Source organism: Convolutriloba macropyga, chromosome 13 (genome assembly GCF_964194025.1).
Source record: "Convolutriloba macropyga chromosome 13, txConMacr16.3, whole genome shotgun sequence".
Taxonomy (NCBI): domain Eukaryota; kingdom Metazoa; phylum Xenacoelomorpha; order Acoela; family Convolutidae; genus Convolutriloba; species Convolutriloba macropyga.
The window spans coordinates 4,057,395-4,075,310 of NC_134480.1; the positions used below are offsets into that span (position 1 = coordinate 4,057,395).

General features: G+C 34.2%; 1 protein-coding gene across 1 annotated transcript in view; it reads left to right on the plus strand.

Annotated features, from left to right (window-relative positions):
* Positions 1 to 17,916, plus strand: part of LOC142352268 (cleavage and polyadenylation specificity factor subunit 4-like) — a 441,589-nt gene that overhangs the window by 112,636 nt on the left and 311,037 nt on the right. The gene's annotated exons all lie outside the window — the stretch shown is intronic.

Sequence of the window (17,916 nt, forward strand, 5' to 3'; positions counted from 1 at the left end):
TGAAATAGGGGGGGGGGTTGTTCAGTCAATGGGTTTTTTGTTCAGTCAAATTTGGCCGATTGATATATTTGTCGTAAAGAGCGGTGAGTGGCAGGCATCATTAGACAGCCCGTCAAGCGTAGTCTCAAATTAAAAAGTTTTTTCAATTCGTTTTTTCGAGTACTTATCGAGGTTAAAAGTTTTTGTGAACATTTCACTTTTAACATTGATTTAGTTCACATTTTTGTCCTTTTTAAAAAAGAAAATTGGCAATTTTTGCTAATTTAAGCTCATTTTCAACATTTAACGTTTTTAGTAACCCAGGATTGGTATCGAGTCCACTCTGATTAAATTTGTAGGAAGTGCACAAACAAACACGGCTAACACAATCTTTGTAGACTGAAAAAGGGGCTAATTCTACTTCAGAGTGAAGTATTCCGTTGAGAGTGCTCTGAAATTAAAAATTTGCCGTTTTTTGCTAACTTTATTCGTTGATTATCAAAAACGCAGCATTTATTTTCGATTTTTTAACTAACAAAATATCTATATCTATGACATTCGAAAAATTAAATATTCCTTATGGACAATCAGTATTAGCAGGACTAGTTTTGTACCAATCTTGGATCGTTACAGCCCAAAAAATAATTCGGATTGTCATCAGTCGGTTTTTTATATAAAAAGGTCCTATTGGCTTTCTAATTAGGTCTAAATCCATTTAGGTAGTTGATTGCTTGAAAGCTTATGGTCGTTTTGACTTTAAAATATTTGATTTTTAAATAAAAAACGGCTTATTGAAATTTGCCTCCATTTTTCTCTTAATTTGGTCAACTTGTAGCTTACAGTCAGCAATCGAAGAGTGTTTCTTCTTTCTGCTGAATTTAAAATCAGTTTTTATTGCAGTTTTACTCAAGTTACTCTGTTCTGGCTTTGATACTACTAGATTTCACAATTTTTTTTTTAATTTTTATGTATTTGCCCATTTTTCATGTTTTCTAGTTTGGTCAAATTATCGCGTTATTGGCAGTTCATATGTCACATTATTCGCTTTCAAAATAACGCACAATTGATGATTTTTGAAATCCTTAAAGATATAGATTGTGGTTCTTTACCGCTTCGACAATACTTTCTCGAAGAATTTAATTGAGTTTTTTAATTTTGTCTTTAACTGTCGTTTTTACTTTGCCTTTTTGTCGTATTGAATTTCCTGTACAATGAATTGGTTTGATTGGCAAGAGTTGATGAGCCGATGTTCTGATATTAGAAGATAGATGATGGCTTTCATGACTTTGAAAACAATTGTTTTCCAAAGTGAAAAAAAAACACTAACTTCCTTTTAGTCTGTTTGTTGCCTGGTCTCGTTAATGAAAGGCTAAAGATCTCATTATTTTTTTTGTCCAGGGAGGGTGTCAAAAGGGATTGGTCTCACAAAGTCTAATGTTTTTAAAGAATTCGTTATGACTTTACTGGCTTCGACACGGGTTTTTCACGAAAAAAGTTAATTGATTTTTGTTATATTTACGTTCTTTTTGTAGACGTAGCACATGTTCTAAATGAATTTTGGATTTTTGTCATATTTGACGCTCTTTTTGTAGACGTGAGACTCATTCTGGCTAATTGCAGGTCTCAAGGGCTTCTTTTGGAAGCATGGACGAACCTATTCAGATTTTTAGTTTTGTAATTAATGGCTTTCATGTCTTTGGAAGTAGATTTTTTTTCGAAAAAAAATAAGTAGTACATAATTCTGCATTTTTTCTTTTTTGTCTAATTGTTACCTATTTTCATTAATGCGCGGTCACATAGTACGTTATCGGTGTTCGACGAAAGTGCAATCAAACATATTTTGAGGGCCAAAGTATGGATTTACGGCTTCGGAATCATTTTCTGGCAAGTTTTAATTGATTTTTTTGTTTGTTGTCTATTTGTTGTTCTTTTTGTAACTGCATATAAAATTGAATACCGACAGTTCTTAATTCCCTTCTATAGAAGCATTTGTAATTGTAAACCTACGGGATATTTTAGTTGATTTCTAATGGTTTTCATTACTTTGAAATTAATTGTTTTTTGAAAAAATTTCAGAGCGAGTTTTCTAACTTCGAAGTTTCTGTTTTTTTTGTCGAATTGTTATCAAGCCTTATTATGAACTGGTGAATAACCCTTTTTTTCCTGGTTAATAACAAGTTATTTTGTTTAGTTTCTGTTTTTTCTGACGCTATTTTGACTTTGTTGTTAAGTTTTGTTTTTTAAAACGGACATAAATTTTTTGATGTAATTAATGTTTGTTGTTGTTGTTTGATTTTGCCGTTCGTCTTCGCTCGCTTTCTTAATATCGGTATATCTCATCAATCTAATGCATCATTTTTTTTTTTACTCCACTCAGTTATTTGCTTTGGAGGCTATCTTTTCGTTCATACAGTTTTTTTTTAAAATACTTGATTTTTTGTGTTTTTCTATCTGTTCCTCATTTGGTAGACAGTTATGCCAAAATTGTGGACGAGTGGGGTCGGAACCTTATGTGCGATCGCTCATTACCGAGCCTCCTTGTTCATTGTATCATCGGTAATTGTTTAGATTAAAACAGATTTGCAATTGGATCTATATTTTTTGGAGCCATTTTTCTGTTTTTATTTTTTTGCTGCCATTTAACTAATTAATTAACATTAAACATTTAACGGAGAAGACTACTAATTCCGATGCATCTGTTCCAATATTGAATGTATGCTGGTGTCTGAATTGATTTGTGGTGGGCAACTAATGATTTTGTTGACTTGACACTAAAAGTTTTCCTCGACATTTCGTAAATTTTGTCCATTTTTTGTTTATTTTGCTGTGTTACTGAGTCCGAATACATTTTTGAGCCAGTCAATGTTGTTCTGAGAGTACCTGGCTAAATTTGATGAAAACCTTGAAGTCGACTGTTCCATTTCAATTTACTCAGGGAAAATGAACTTAGCTTTTGGGAGTTTTTGAGCTCTACTCACTACACAAGCGTTCATGGATTAGTGTTCTGAAACAATTAGAGAACTAATTTTCATGCCTCCCTGATTAATGCCTTGTTTAGCTTCGACTCAACTCTTCCCGGCAATTTAATCTCAGTTAAGACATGCAAAAGTAGTTCTCTACTGTTGCAGCTATATTATTGCATCACTTGGTAGCTAAGATTGTTTTCAATTTTTGATCTTAAATTGAACGCCAGATTCTAAAGGTTCCAGACAAATAAACCGAAAAGTGGCATCGTTGAGGATGAAGTATTTCTAAAACGTGACAAATTGCACTTAAATCCTCCTGGTCTGTCTACGGCAGTGATATTAAGTTTTTCAAAGTGCCGGAGACCAAACGTAGAGTGAGAGTTTAAGCAGACTTCCCCGCATGTATCTGAAATCAGCAGGATTGGTACTGAAAAAAACTGAAACGAAGACGTCTGAACAAGTTCTAATTTGATTAACATTTTTCCTTTTGATTCCTAATTAATTTTTAAAACAGTGGGAGTCTTACGGGAAGTTGTTCTAAGTTGTGTCTGTGGAAAAGGATGTCTGCTCTCTATTATGCATTGTTTGATTGATCAATACGGCAAATTTGTTGCGTCTAGCGACGACAAAACTTGTCTCGTCTGAGAAGTTTTTTTCCATTTTACGCTCCATGTACAAATTTACAACTAGTCCCGCTCACATTTTTCAAATCTATTGTTTTGTGTGAGGGATTTTGTGCTTTTGTAATTGTTAAGGAGGCTAAACTAACCGACAAACAAATAGCGGTAATGAAAAGTGAGGAAAAATGGAAATTGAGATGTTTTTCTGGTTAGTATAAATACCATCACAACAACCCACTCTGCCATGCCAACACCATAATGACAACTAAGTTAACTTGTGCTTTTGTCAGTTATCTGTTTTGTGGTACTGTTGCTCCTGCTAACTACTACTACCCCTGATATTTTTTTTGTTTGTTGGTTGTTTGTGCCTTGAGAAATGGATGCACAAAATTATAACTGCTTACAAGGTATTAGTTGGTTATTTGAGTAGAGATGGAGAAATTGGATAGCAGTGTTGATAGTGAGAGAAAGAGACAGTTTAGTCTCATTATAATTGGAGTTACAAGATGCCATTTAATTCTCTAAAGCTGATTTGAGCAAAGATTCCTGTCGCCCTTTTCCCCCTCTACCTACCCACATACCTTTTCCAACCGCTGGAAATATTACGACACGGTCCCTTCGAATACTGTTATCACTCAACTAATATTTTTTGCTATTGCGCCTGTTGTTTTTTTTCCACCTCGCTTTAGCTAACCCTAGAGCATCTAACTTTCGATGTCTGCAATGGGACTTTTTACGTTGTCGTTTTTGGTTATTAATTGAAAACATTGGTCAGCGCGCTTGATAATTATGCGATGGTGCCAGAAATGGAACATTTTATGGTGGGCTTTTGTTTAGCATTTTGTAATTTTTAGTCAGAACCCTTGATAATTATTAGATGGTGGCAATCGAAAATTTTATGACGGGTTTTTGGTTAGTATTTTAAAATTTTCGGTCGGAATCCTTGATAGTGATGAGGGTTCTTACCACAACAGGATGTTGTTTTGAAACAGACTGAATCTAATTGAGAGTACTCGAATTTGCCTTTTAAATCAGCCCAAATCAATATGCAGATCCGATATTGATCGTGTATATGCAGAGATTGGAATAAGCTGTTAAGTGTTCTCACTCTTCTTTCTTTCCTCTTAAAAGTGGGCTCGTTTGTTTCATAAAAACTGCATGCTCGCTGCATATTTACTTCCATTAATTGTTGTTTTTTTCCTAACTATTATGCAAGGTAGGTAGATAGTACTTTATTACGTAATCCCTTTCAGCGTAATTATGTAATGAGGCATTATAAAATTGAGTGGCGGTACTAATAGTAGATTACTCAGGTTATTTTTAAAATCTGGTGGCTGAAAAGCTTTAATTGAATTTTGCCAAAACTTACGGATCAGTATTACATCTTCTGTATGCTTATGGAGTCTTCGGTTTATGGAAAAAGTGTGGAAATCTTATGGAATAATTTCAATCTAATGGACAAACTCACGCAAACAGGAATTATTTTGTTCTCCGACCTTAGTTTTAGAAATAAGTTTGGTGGATTTTTATAAAAGTTTAATTAGACGGCAGACATTTTTTGCTGCATTTTAATGTATTATGAAGGGTGAGAAACGTTAATAGTCACATTTTTTAACTCTCTCCGAGAGGATGTATGGAGCTTCATGAATTTGGGTTATCTTAATTAGTTTCCATAAAAAGTCATGAAATTGTCAATTTTGTAATTTTTTACTGATTGTAATTTGGTGCTATTCTTGTGCAAGCTTGAAGGAATTCTCTCATTATAGGTTTCATAGATTCGATAAGTGTTTGGTTAGTTGCGGCGCTACTGCTTTTGTTTGCTTGGGAAGTGTAATGTTTTTGCCACGATTACACGACTAGGCTAGCTTATCGAGCAAATAATTTTTTTAATATCCTAAAAATGTTCCTGTTGTTGATAAACATGTGCGCAATTTTGTTCTTGGCTGGATACCTTGTTACGAGGAAGGTTCCTTGACAATTTCTAGAAAAAGACCCATCATAGTATTTTCCTAGGTTTGAAACCTGAAAATTAAACATTTTCCGGTGGTTAGTGCAAATATTCACCCTAAGTTTTCATCAAAGCAAATTGTTGACCAAGTACACTGAAACGAGTGTATTTGACGTTCTATTAAGCACTTGCTTGATCTCAAACGAATGATGCATTAAATACTGGGTAGGTGTTGGCGTTTGTTTATTTGATTAATAGCCACACAGCGATAGCTGGGGCTATTATTGGCCTTCTCTTGTTTTTCTTTTATTTCGTCGTCATGATTTTTGGTACGACCATATGACGTCACAGCCACTTTTTGTTCATTCGTTCATGCAATTTTAACTGAATTGCATGTGTGACGTCATTTTTCGCTCTTAGTGGAGCGAGTTCTTTTTTGTTCATGCGCGTGATTAAATTTTTGGTCACACTTGACATACCTCACAAAAATGACTTCCTCATTTTGAAATTGACTTTTATTTATTTTAATTCAAAGAGATAATGTCAAATGGGTGTGTGTCGCTCTAAATGAAGGTTATTTGAGATCAGCTAATAGAGGCAACAATAACTTATACAGATTTTAAATCAAAATATAACAGATCAGCATTCAATGAAAAGACGATTTTTTTTGGTCTGTCTTTTTTACTGTTTTTTTAGACTGCCGATCTACGAATCTATTGCGGCTTTTTTTTCTGGCAATCTGCCAGCTATGTTTTCATTTGTTTGTTTAGAGCACTTGGCAGTTTCACTCAACTGAGGGCTCCAAATTGACTAAAGTTGCCAGAAGATATTTTAGAATGTGTTTTTTCAATTGCTCTTGAACGAAGTTCATAGCAATTTTTGTAAATTTTTTTATGCAAAATTTTCGTTTGACAATTTTGTCCTTTCGAGTGACTTTTACTCCTTTGACTTTTTGTGTTTCGCGTGATCTAAAATTCTCTCTCAATCACAATTTCAAGCAGCTAAATTCAATTGGCGGCAATTTAATACTAAAAGTCAAATGAAAAGTGCGCCGAAATTGTGTCATTTTTACTTTAAATCTTAACAGTGGTATATGTTAACCTCTAATGTGGTTATTTGAAGCCCACTATTGAACTTCTTAGTCCCATTTAGGCTCCCCCCCCCCGACTGAAGCAGGTTGCAATTGATTAGAGCTCCCACTAGTCGTTCGAGGGCAATTCTTCCAACGTTTAGTCGTTTATGTTTTGTTTTGTAATAAAGATCCTGAGCTGATGTTTGAGAACTCTACTTCCTCAGTTAGTCTGTTTTTTAGAACTCATATTGTCGCAAAAGTTGTTTAATCGCAAAATCAGATGCTTCAAAATGTTAATTCTTTCTACCTGAAAAACTTTTTAACCGTGCCAAAGTTTTGTTATAGTTCTCTTCGCTTCATTTTTCCTGTATGTTGGCCTCTGATAGTCTTTTTCGTTCGCTTATTCTTTGAGAAGATTGTTCCACTGATCTTTTTTTGTCCTTGCCCGTTCTAAGCGGAAACAAATGAATAGAAACAATAAGAAGTTTCTAAAATTAGCATAAGATTAATTCAAAGTTTCCTGTGAACGAAAGAATGCTATTTTCTATTGACCAAAATGTTTCTGTTTTTCTGAAAGCGTATCAAAACATTTTGAAATGGATCTCAGCTTCATTTTTAATAAGATTGTCTTGTAGGTTGTCTGGTGGTTTTAGAGTATCCAAATGTGAATGTTCTTTCTCAAATTTTCAATCTTTTTATATCTTAAAAAAGCGTTAAATGGTTTTTTTTCAGTCATCGTTTTCGGAGAATTAGCATCTTAGAATTTTCTGAAATTTTGTTCTACTGATGCAGATGTAACAGTTTCTCCGTTTACAATTGTTAGTTGTTCGCGGCAAAACGCTTGATGATATTAGTGAAAATCAAACTCATTGGAGCTGGCAAATTGTTTGCCTTCTGCTGAATTAATTTCTCCATGACCGCTGACTTGTCTACTAAGTTATCGGAAATCTTGTTTTACGATGTGATCTTCCATCCTCGCGAAGTTAGTTAAACGTCCTCTTTTTAATGATTTTGATAAAGCAGCGGTTTTCTCTATTTTTTTTCGTTAATTTTTTCTCTTAAAGATATTTTTCATAATCGACCTCAGCTTCTCAACGGCTATTATTTATGTGCACTCCTTTTTTAATTTCGCCACCTTTCGATTACTTTTTAGTTTTACATGTCGCGAGTTTTACGTTTTACTCCTGACTTACCTCACTCTCTGTTTCGTTGGAATGGATTTTATATTCTTTTTTATTGAAATACCCAATGTAGTGAAAACGGTTAAGGTCGAAGGATAAAAAAGAGACTAGATATTCCAAATAAGCCCGGTAATAGTGCATTAGGTAATCAAAGTTTATTAGACTATTGCTGGCTGACATTAGTATTAAGCTCAATATTCTTCACTTGAGAAGCTGAATAAAGCTTAATTAGGGAATCTGATTGAAACTGCAGAACAAATTAGGACTTTTTTGACACTCAAGAATAAATTTTGTCAATTTTCATCTCTTCTTTTCTCTCTTTCTGTTTCAATGCCGGTGAGCGTCAAGCGGGTCAATTGCAGATGTTTTCCGGCCAATTTGCGGGCTACGTTTAATAAAGTTTTAAAGAGGAAGGGCTTTCATTTTTGCGGACAATTTTCTTTATGATACTAGTAAAATTTTTCAATAATTTGATTTGAGAAATCATTTGTTTAAGCACTCTGGAATAAGACAAAAGAAAACTATGGAATTTTTTTTTGTGTGTAGTTAATTATCACCTGGTATTTGTACATTTGCATACTATCGTCGGTTTCGGTATAATGTGGACCTCTTTAATGAACGTACGCGAAGTGAAGAGGAATGAAACCATCATTGGGGACTTGACAGCGCTTTTGGTCAGCATTGAAAATCAAGAGCTTTGAGGATTCCGTAATTTTCTCCGCGTTTTGCAATTTCCCGGCAAATTGCTTGCAAGTCATTGTTTACTCAAGTCAAATAGGAAACTTTTCTGATCCTAATAAGCTAACTATAAAAATTATTAGGCTCACTGCACAATTCGGTTATCAGTTTCCGATGTAAATAATTGTAAAATATGAATTGTTTAAGGTCTTCGTAAAATTAACAATTACCTCTGTGGATTGCAAATATACCGTTCCTTTACTAAAATATTTCATTTTTAAGTCATCCTTACGATTGGAATGTTCAAACATGCATTGATTTCTTAATCGCCTATACTCCCAATGAAAAATGCAAAAATTAAATGCTCAAATCTTTTTGCCGTTTTTCTGTTGCGTTTTTTTAAATCGAAATGAGGTGAACCTTTATGTAGGTTTTGTTTAACTCACTGTTGACAAAAGTACCCGAAAATGCAAAAAAAATGCCGAAACTTCATCAAAGTAAGTTTTTAAATAATTTTTCAGAATGATTGTCAACGAATCCATCTAATGGGTAACGAGATACTGGTAGCTTGGCAGTTTAGCGCTGAGATGTCTCAAAAAAATTCCATGGACAAGCCGTTCAACGACCATGGTCGTTTTTTTTCCATCTATGTTGTCAACTATAATCATACGCAATCTTTTCTAAATGTAGTTAAGTTTTCTTCATTACTTGCTTTGTTAAAATAGTTAAAATTTCTATCATTAGGTGATTGTAATTTATTCGCACAAAAAGGGGTCAGTTTCTATGTATTTTTAATCGGCAAATCTGCTTTATACTTTAGTCTTTCAAACGAATCTTGATGATATGCTGTTGTAAAAATGGTTCCGGTTCTTTTCATCGGAGGCTATCGTGTTACAGCTTATATCTATCATAGACCTTCTCACGCAGACATTGAGAGATGCTTCCTTTTATTACTTTTCCCACTTTTGCCCAACGTTACCAAGAAAGTGGGCTCTTGCCCCAACGAACACTGCACTGCGATAGCACTGAATAGAAATGGGAATAGCAAAAATTGTGTATGGAAGTGAACAATTTGAAAAGGAGGAAAAAGAATCTGTAAAACTGTCTTTGTTGATTTCTCTTTTCCGCATCACAAACAATTTGTTTATAATTCGCACGATAGACGAAAACGCAAATACACTCTGCTGAATTTGAAGCCAATCTTTGACTGCTATAAAATGCAACCGTTTTTTAAAAAGTTTGTCCTTTTTACTTTTTATTGAGACCGTATTTGAGTGCTAAATAGAAACGGCTGTTCGACTGCTGTTTCAGTTTTTACTTTACCCTTGATAATAACCTAAATTTCGCCTTTATAATGACGGATATTTTGTTTTCGAACAAACCTAAAATTCTTTAATTTGTTCATTTTGAGGGACATTACTAATTGGAATTTGAAGATTAATTTTGATTAAAATTTGAAGTGTTGATTAAAATAATATACGAGTATTATAACTTGCAGCATTTGATAACTTGTTCGTCTGTTTTTTAATTGAAGATGCCTTTCAAGGATAAATTTGGAATACTTTTGCTTTCTCGTTCGTCTGTCTGATATTGTGGAGGTTAATTATTCACAAAATGTCGCGTGTTTTGCTTCCACTGTGATTATGATTTGTGGTGATGAAAAAAAGAGCTGAGGTCTGTTGAGGACAGTCGTAGATAGTAAAATACAGAAGTATATTACAGTAGAGAATACACAGAGCAAGTAATTGGTACTGGAGTGCTTTTAATTTTCCATTTTGTAGTCCTGTTATCAGTTTAATAAGTACTGCCTTCATTTTCTCTTTCCCCTCACATAACCAACTAACTAACTACCCCTCCCCCTGGGCCACGTTTTCCTTTCTCCCTTTCCCAGACCCCCGCCTCCCCTGACTTCGGTGGCAGTCTTTTGTACTTACTCCTAGCCACGCGTGCTTGCTTAGCAGAAAAGCAAAACAGAAGGACAGTTTAAAATAAATGGAAAATGGCGCAAATTACTCAAACTAGTCGACATGTACCATTATCATTATTGTTTTGTATTCCCTCCGTATGAAATAGTGTGCGCACTAAAATGGAAGTCGTAATAGTTCGAGCATGCCTTCACCGTATGAGTGATGGATTGAAAATTACTTACAATAACCACCATCGCCCCTACTGAAACGCGGAGAACAGTTTTCATCATTTTAGCATTGTTATCCCTTTATTATTTTAGCACTATCCATGTGTGCCCATTCTGCAGGTCGCTCTAACATGACGTGTTTTTAACATGAGCGGACTTTTAAGCAGTTCAGCCTATCGCGTACGTGTGGGTGTAAAAACTATACAGGAAATAGTAACCTTATTGCATGTATCCATTCGCGCGCCTTCCCGGAAAATGGTGTCAGTTGATTTATTTTTTGATGAAGGGAATGATGAGCGTGATGATGGCGGTACTTGTGTTGTGTTGTTTGTTATTGAGAAGTCATTATACTCTATTGATTGGTGTTGAAACGTGCGAAGAAAAACAACAACTGCCATAATTATTACAGCACATCACATTACATCGGTGAGTAAAATTTTTTTAGAGATAAAACGGTTTTTTTGCAGTTACTTTTTTTCAAACTGTTATTTTTTTCATAGAGAAAGTTTACCTAGATTTTTCACATCCCCCCACACCTCACATGGAGGGCGAAATTCTAGCCAACCGTTATGAGATATATATAATTATTGGGGGTATGCTTTATATGACCACTAAGCTGGGGGGGGGGGGGGGGCTTGGGTTGAAACAACAAAAACTTTTCAGATGCATTTTTTAGTCCAATCAAATTTGATAATCTTAGGAGAACTTGTTTACTGTGTAACTTCAACCAAATATAGACGAAACAAAGTTTACCACAAAAACGTTTGCATTTTGTCCAAAACGAGGAATAAAGTTATGCTGCGAATAAAAATTACAGGAACTAATCAATTGTTAATGGAATAGAAATTGCGATTCCTAGAAAAATTGATTCATTACAAAAGCCAATAAGTATTAGCCATTAATTTTTTTTGGATGTACTAAAAGTGAACTAAAGACCGTTTAAATACATTATTAACACATTGGTTAATTTTCGTGTCTTTAGCCTCGGGTGTTTAAATGGCTATCTGCATTTAACATACTTGGACGTATTTTGACGCCTCAAATTTTTCAAGTGTGCGACAAAATCGCCCCACTTTTTCCTGTTCACTGCGGGGGTACTATGAAAGATTTGCTTTGGTGACATTTCAATTAAATTGCTTAAGACTCAATTGTGCATTTTGCATTCAATGTATACCTGAGGTAAGACCTTGTAAACTATTCCGCATTTATATTTAGTCAATTTCATGATTTTTAGGTAGCATTGCTCTTTTTGTGAATATCTCGAGTGTGTTTTTCGAAGGAATTGATTTCCTTTTCTTTATGAAGAAATTTTTGATTTCTCAAGCCTTCTTGTAGTGCCTGTTTTTTCGATGATGATGATTTTCGGAGCTTAGCATAATGCTCCAAAATGCGCCTAAAACCTGTCCAACAAATTTCAGCTTTGCTCAGAAAATAGGTTTTGCAACTTTGATTTTCATTCATGGGAGAAATAACTGTGAACTATTAAATATACGATTAATTTAACCTGCAATAGAAAGAGGGAATTGATCGGATGATCTCGTGTTCAGTATGATTGAAACTTTTTCTTTATGAAAAGATGTATTTCAATTTTTTCTGACTGTCAGGATGGTTTCCTGGATTAAATATGAACTCCAGGAACATAGCCGCTTAATCAAAAGAAGGCCGCTGAAGGTGTGCCAAAATGCAAAACATGAATTTTACTAAGGATAAAAATTATAATTTGAAAAAAATTGTTTTGAGCTACGTACTCAGCTATTACCACTCTACTGTTAGTATGATAATAGTGTCATGCGATGTCAATTGATGAAGTTATTGGGAACATAAGAATGTTTGCAGTAGACCAGAGTCCGGCTATTCTAATGTATCTGAATTTTCAATATCAGTTCCAAACTTATTTGTCCTTGAAAACTCGAAAGAAGCAACTTTGCGATAATTTGTAAATCTCCAAAAGCAACATGGTTTTTCTTTTAAATTAATAACTTAGTTTTTGAATTTTTAGCTGTTAGATAACTAATTGCTTAACGACTCGTTACGATGGAATCACTCCATAGCTAAACAGTTTTTGTTGTTTCCATGCTTCAGTTGCAAGAAGTGCGTTTGCGCTAAATCGTCCTAATTAATGCAAATAGTTACTACATGTTGAGTTACCGTCTAATAGCAAAGACAAACCGAAAATGCTATAAATTGAACAATATATTATGTTCTATATAGAATGTGTTTTCAAATTCTGATAAACCTGATGAACATTCTGATTAACCTGATATTGGGCCGATTCCGTGTGAATTGAACAACTCTGAAGTAATTTTAAAAATAAATTTTCAAAAGTAACTATAGATTTGGAGTTCAATATTTTTTTTGCTTTTTAAATCAAATCGGTTTTTGTTGGCTCCCGAACGAAATTTGAAGCAATTATTGTTAGGTTGTGTCTTTTTTATGCAAAATTTTTTCTTGACTGCTTTTGCACTTCTAATCTGAACGCTTCTATGAATTTTACTTCTCGGGTGACTTTTCAACGCCTAAATTTTTGATTTGTGCCTTATTTAAATAGCTCTTACTCAGAAATTAAGTCTGTTGCTAACACGAAACCGACTGTACTGTGATAAATTAAAAGATCATGATAGCTGAGTTTCTAATGCTGCGGTCTAGCATGCAGAGGATTGCCGGTTGGATTCTCTCCTTCGTCGGATTTTTTGCACCTGTTAAAAGTTATGGAGACGACCACCTTCGTTCGCATCTGAATTGAATTGCCCCGCATGTAAGTTCGAGAGCAATTTTTTCGTCGTTAGTCCATTCATGTTTTTAAATCTTGTTAAAAATTGTTCAAAACTGTCGCAAATTGTTTGGTGCCACACTCGGCTCGAAGTTGGAATTAACTTTGCTACAATTTTTTATTAATATTTTGAAAAATTTTTTTGAAATGCTTTTGTTAACTGTTGCAATAGCTTGATCCATTTTGAGATTGGATTATAACTCGTTTTAACAAAATAGCGCTGTTCTTTTGCTGCGAAAACGTAAACGGGTATTAAAGCTCGAAAACCATTCAGCGTATGAAAATATTGTAAAAAAATATCTGCGCTATAACTAATTCCTAGCATTGTTTAGCATGTTTCATGCTCAATCCAGTCGCGAGACTTTTCAAGTTTCTGTTAAAGAGACTTCAGATTTTCTGCTTCTACGTTCTATTTACTTTTAAAGTTTAATTCTGTTGAGCCGCTCTCACCGCTAGTATTTTTTAAAGAGGGACAGCTGATATGATGATCAAAGCGCAGATAGTTTAAGTCAAATGAAAACGTCAAAAAATCGAATACTTGAATAAGCCTTAATATGACTTTGCTATGAGTCGGAATGTCTAATCAAACCCTTTAGTAGAGAACTCTGAATGCCAGTAGTATCTTTCAGTGTCGCTTTGTGAACTAATTCACCCCGATCAGTCTTAATATTTTTCCAATTTGTCTTTCCTTACCTGAAGGTAATTGACCTTGTTTCTACCCCCGCCACCTGTTTGGGTTGGCATTATTTCAGTTTGATTCAATTAGTTCTGGGGCAGCTGCGGTGATATTGGATATTATTGGTGGGAAGTCGAAGAACGCAAAAGAGAAATTATTTTGCAGAATCTTAGAATCCTTTTTACTTTTTCGTACTGGTCATTTTTCCTCGATTTTATCAAAATTTATTTACCTTATTTGCCTGTCTTAGATCGGATTTGTTTTGAAAAAAAAATCAGCAGAGCTGAACCAGTTTTTGAGTATTTTTGAAGGTTGAAAGGTCAAAGGTGTTTTTTGTTATCATTTCTACATCATTTGAGTTTTATTTTACTCTTAGCTCAAGAATTGTCTTACTGGTGTTAAAAAGCATTTTAGCATTTTTTATTGCATTCATTTTTTGTATTTTTAAAGTAGTGATGTTCTGTATTATAAAATATAATTATTACATAAATTGGTATAAATCATAACAGAATTGTGATTCCGACAACTGGTTTTCAATAACAATTATCTTGGGTGTTTTGTGGTTTAAAAGCACTATTTCGCACTCGGATATGGCTTTGTTATAATTTTCATGACAATTTTATGGGCAAAAATTGCAGACTCTAATGCTTAAGGGAGGTTTTGTGGCCTTCTTCAGTAGTACCTAAAAGCTTCTGCGAACAAATAATTGTCTCGATCTTTGTTCACTTCTGCCAATTTTAGTTAACAATCGCAGAATAGATTCTTTTGATGTTTTGTTTTCGAATCTTTCAGAGGTCTCTCGAAACTGTTTCCAGGCTTTTTGTATTGTTAAATGGTGTTTTTTGTCATAGATATATTTTACAGTGTTAGAAAATCGAGAGATTCTGAGAAGTGAAAATAATTGCCGCCTTCAAATGTTTCAAAGTTTTTATGCAAGCTCACTTCCCTTTTGACATGTAAAACAATTTGACGAAATGCTGTAAGAATTTGGTATTCAATTACAGCAAATATCATTTAGGTTGAAAAATGTGCATTGTGAAAAATGTTCAGAATTAACCAAAAAATTGTTACATCTGAAAGTTTGTTAATTGTTACCTCAGAAGTCTAAACTTGTAGTCAAGAATTAGACCATAAACAGCTGTGAAAAGTAGCATTATTAATTGCTCTCAAACGAAGTTTAAATGTATTTATATGTTTTATATGTTAATTGACACTTTTGAATAGTATCTATATTAAGAGAACTAAAAACACGATCATTAGCTTAACCTAGAAGTTCTGAGTCTTAAAAGGTTGCCCCCCTCTGTCACCCCCCCCCCCCCTCCACCAGTCCTACAATCCGGCGATTTGGGACCCCCTCTCCCTCTCATCCCCCCCCCCCCCCACATCGCCTGACCCTCCACTCCGCGCACCTGATGCAGCCCGGAGCCCCAGCCGGCTACTACCGAAGCCCACTGTTCGTCAGTCGTTTGAGAGCAATTCGTCCGACGTTGAAAAAAGTGCTAATATTTTTCGATAAATGATTTCAATGAAGTAAAGTAATTACATTAAGAGTAGTTTTAGTTTTGAGTTTTGCTCATAAAAAGGAATTGTCCAGGATTATGGAATTCTTCAGATATTTTTAAGTCATTTTTGTGGTTTTTCGTATTTTTTAGCTTTATCCTGGATCTTAATGGCGCTTTTATTGCTCGGTGTCGTTTTTAAAGATTTATTGACAGCCAAAAAAAATTATCTAATTTTTAATTATTTGTGACTTTTTTCCTCATTTTCACATTTAGAGAATTTAGTCTCGTCTAGCGTCGATATGTTGTCAATTTTAAGAGCATTAATTTGCAAAAGCAGTTCTATTTTTCCAGTTCCGAGAAAACGACAATTTCGGTGGAGTTTAATTCCGGCATAAGGTTCTGTAACGATTAGAGGTGTACGGATAATTTGTTTTGAACATGCGAAACCATAATGAACGTATTGTTTTAAAATCTCAGTGATGTTACAAAGTCATAACGATGCCTGGCCCCACCTAATCAGTGTACACTGGAACTGAAATGCTCTATTTGCCCTCTAAAAGCGATGGACCATTTATGTTTAAAAAGGGAACACATGAACAAGCATCCACGTCATTACTTCTTGTATTCCTACGTAACCATTATTGATTAAAGAATCCTCATTAATTAATACCCGCTACAATTTTTATGTATGCAATTTTATTCCAAATTTGATCCATATTGATTTATGTTAATCGAAGTTGAATTTTGATCCGCAGTTATCACGTTTTCTAAGTAGTTAAGCAGTTGAAATTAAATCCTGAAATTTAGTCAAAGTTATTTTTATTAGGTTATATGACGCCATTTGATTTAGACTTGATACCTCGATAAATTGCATTTTTTTTTTCAATTACATTCAAGTAAAGCAATTATTTGTTAATATGAAAAATTATAGATTTTGGTTGTCGTTTGTGAAAGTTGGTAACTTTTTTCTTTCGAAATCATAATACTATATAAGTTGTTTAATAAACTAGCAGTTTGCGTATTATCAAATGTGACAAATTATAGAACTATACGAACATTTTGTATTGATCAGTTTATTTTAATTTGAAAGTTTTGATTAAACTATAATTGTCGCCTGCGCTTTTTCAATACTGCTCAAACTTTGCGCCGATTTTTGTGACCATTTGCAACGTGAGAAAACGATTTTTTAACAATTTTATTTGGAAAATGGAGGCATCATTCTTGTGGGCCGAAGCAAAAGAAACAACATATGTTAATTATCTCATAGCAAATAAGATAAATGGTGGCTCTCTTTAATGTTTGACTGGAAAGTCAAGTTTGAGAGAAGAAAGCTATATCCTCTTTCGATTGGAAAAACCGTATTGTTAAATAGAACATCTTGATTTTACAACAGTCAGCTACATTGTAGTAGTATTCTGTCAAAACTTTGTATCGATTGCATCAAACAACACTGCCATCAGGATTCGCAAATACTCAGAATAAACAAAAGGCATTTATTAAGTTTTCTGGTAGGAAAAATTTAGCGTTATTTTGATTACGAGTTAACTTTTTTCGACTAAATTATGCTGCAAGATTTCTTTTCAAAGACTGTGCTAACCTTTGAGAGAGATTTCGAGCAGAAATATGATCATTGCATTTTTAGATATATGAAGAAGGGGGAATCTTTTGTTACTCCAACTGAATTAAAATATCAAAAGATTGCTGAAATTTTGCAGTTTATCCGTTCGTCAATTTATTGTTCCGACCCACTTTGTTTGGGGAGGAACTGTAAGCTCAACTGGTTTTTTGTTCAGTCGAATTTCGCCGATCGATATATTCATCGTACTGAGTTGTGAGTGGTATCATTGGAACGCTCGTCAAGCGTAGAATTTTAAATTACAAATAATAGAAATCCGTTTTATCCGAGGAGCTAGGGTGGTTGAAATTTTTTTTGAACTTTGCTTTTACGTAGGTTAAAAGTTTCGTGAACGTTAGCTTCTCGTCCGTTGTTGTAATTATATTTTTGTTTTTTTGGAACAAAATTGCCAACTAAAATCTTTTTGGTTCTAAGTTCAAAATTAAAAGAGTTGATGATTTGTTTGAACCGACTAATTTGGGTAAATGTTTTGGCTCAGTTTTTGGAAAATATTTTTATTGAAATATGGCACCAAATATGCTGCTTCTTCAGCTCAATTTGTCTCAATTGACCGGTAGCTCAGACATAAAAACTGAAACAACCAGCGCTCACTCGGTTGAGAAATACTTTACCTCCGGTTATTGTGAAGGTGGTCTGATACTGGCAATTTGCCGGCCTTTCGCTCATTTAATTTGATACTTATCTAAAATGTCTTTTTTATTTTTGATATATTAAGCTTTTTACTGGCTGAAATTTCTGTTATGCAACTAATTGG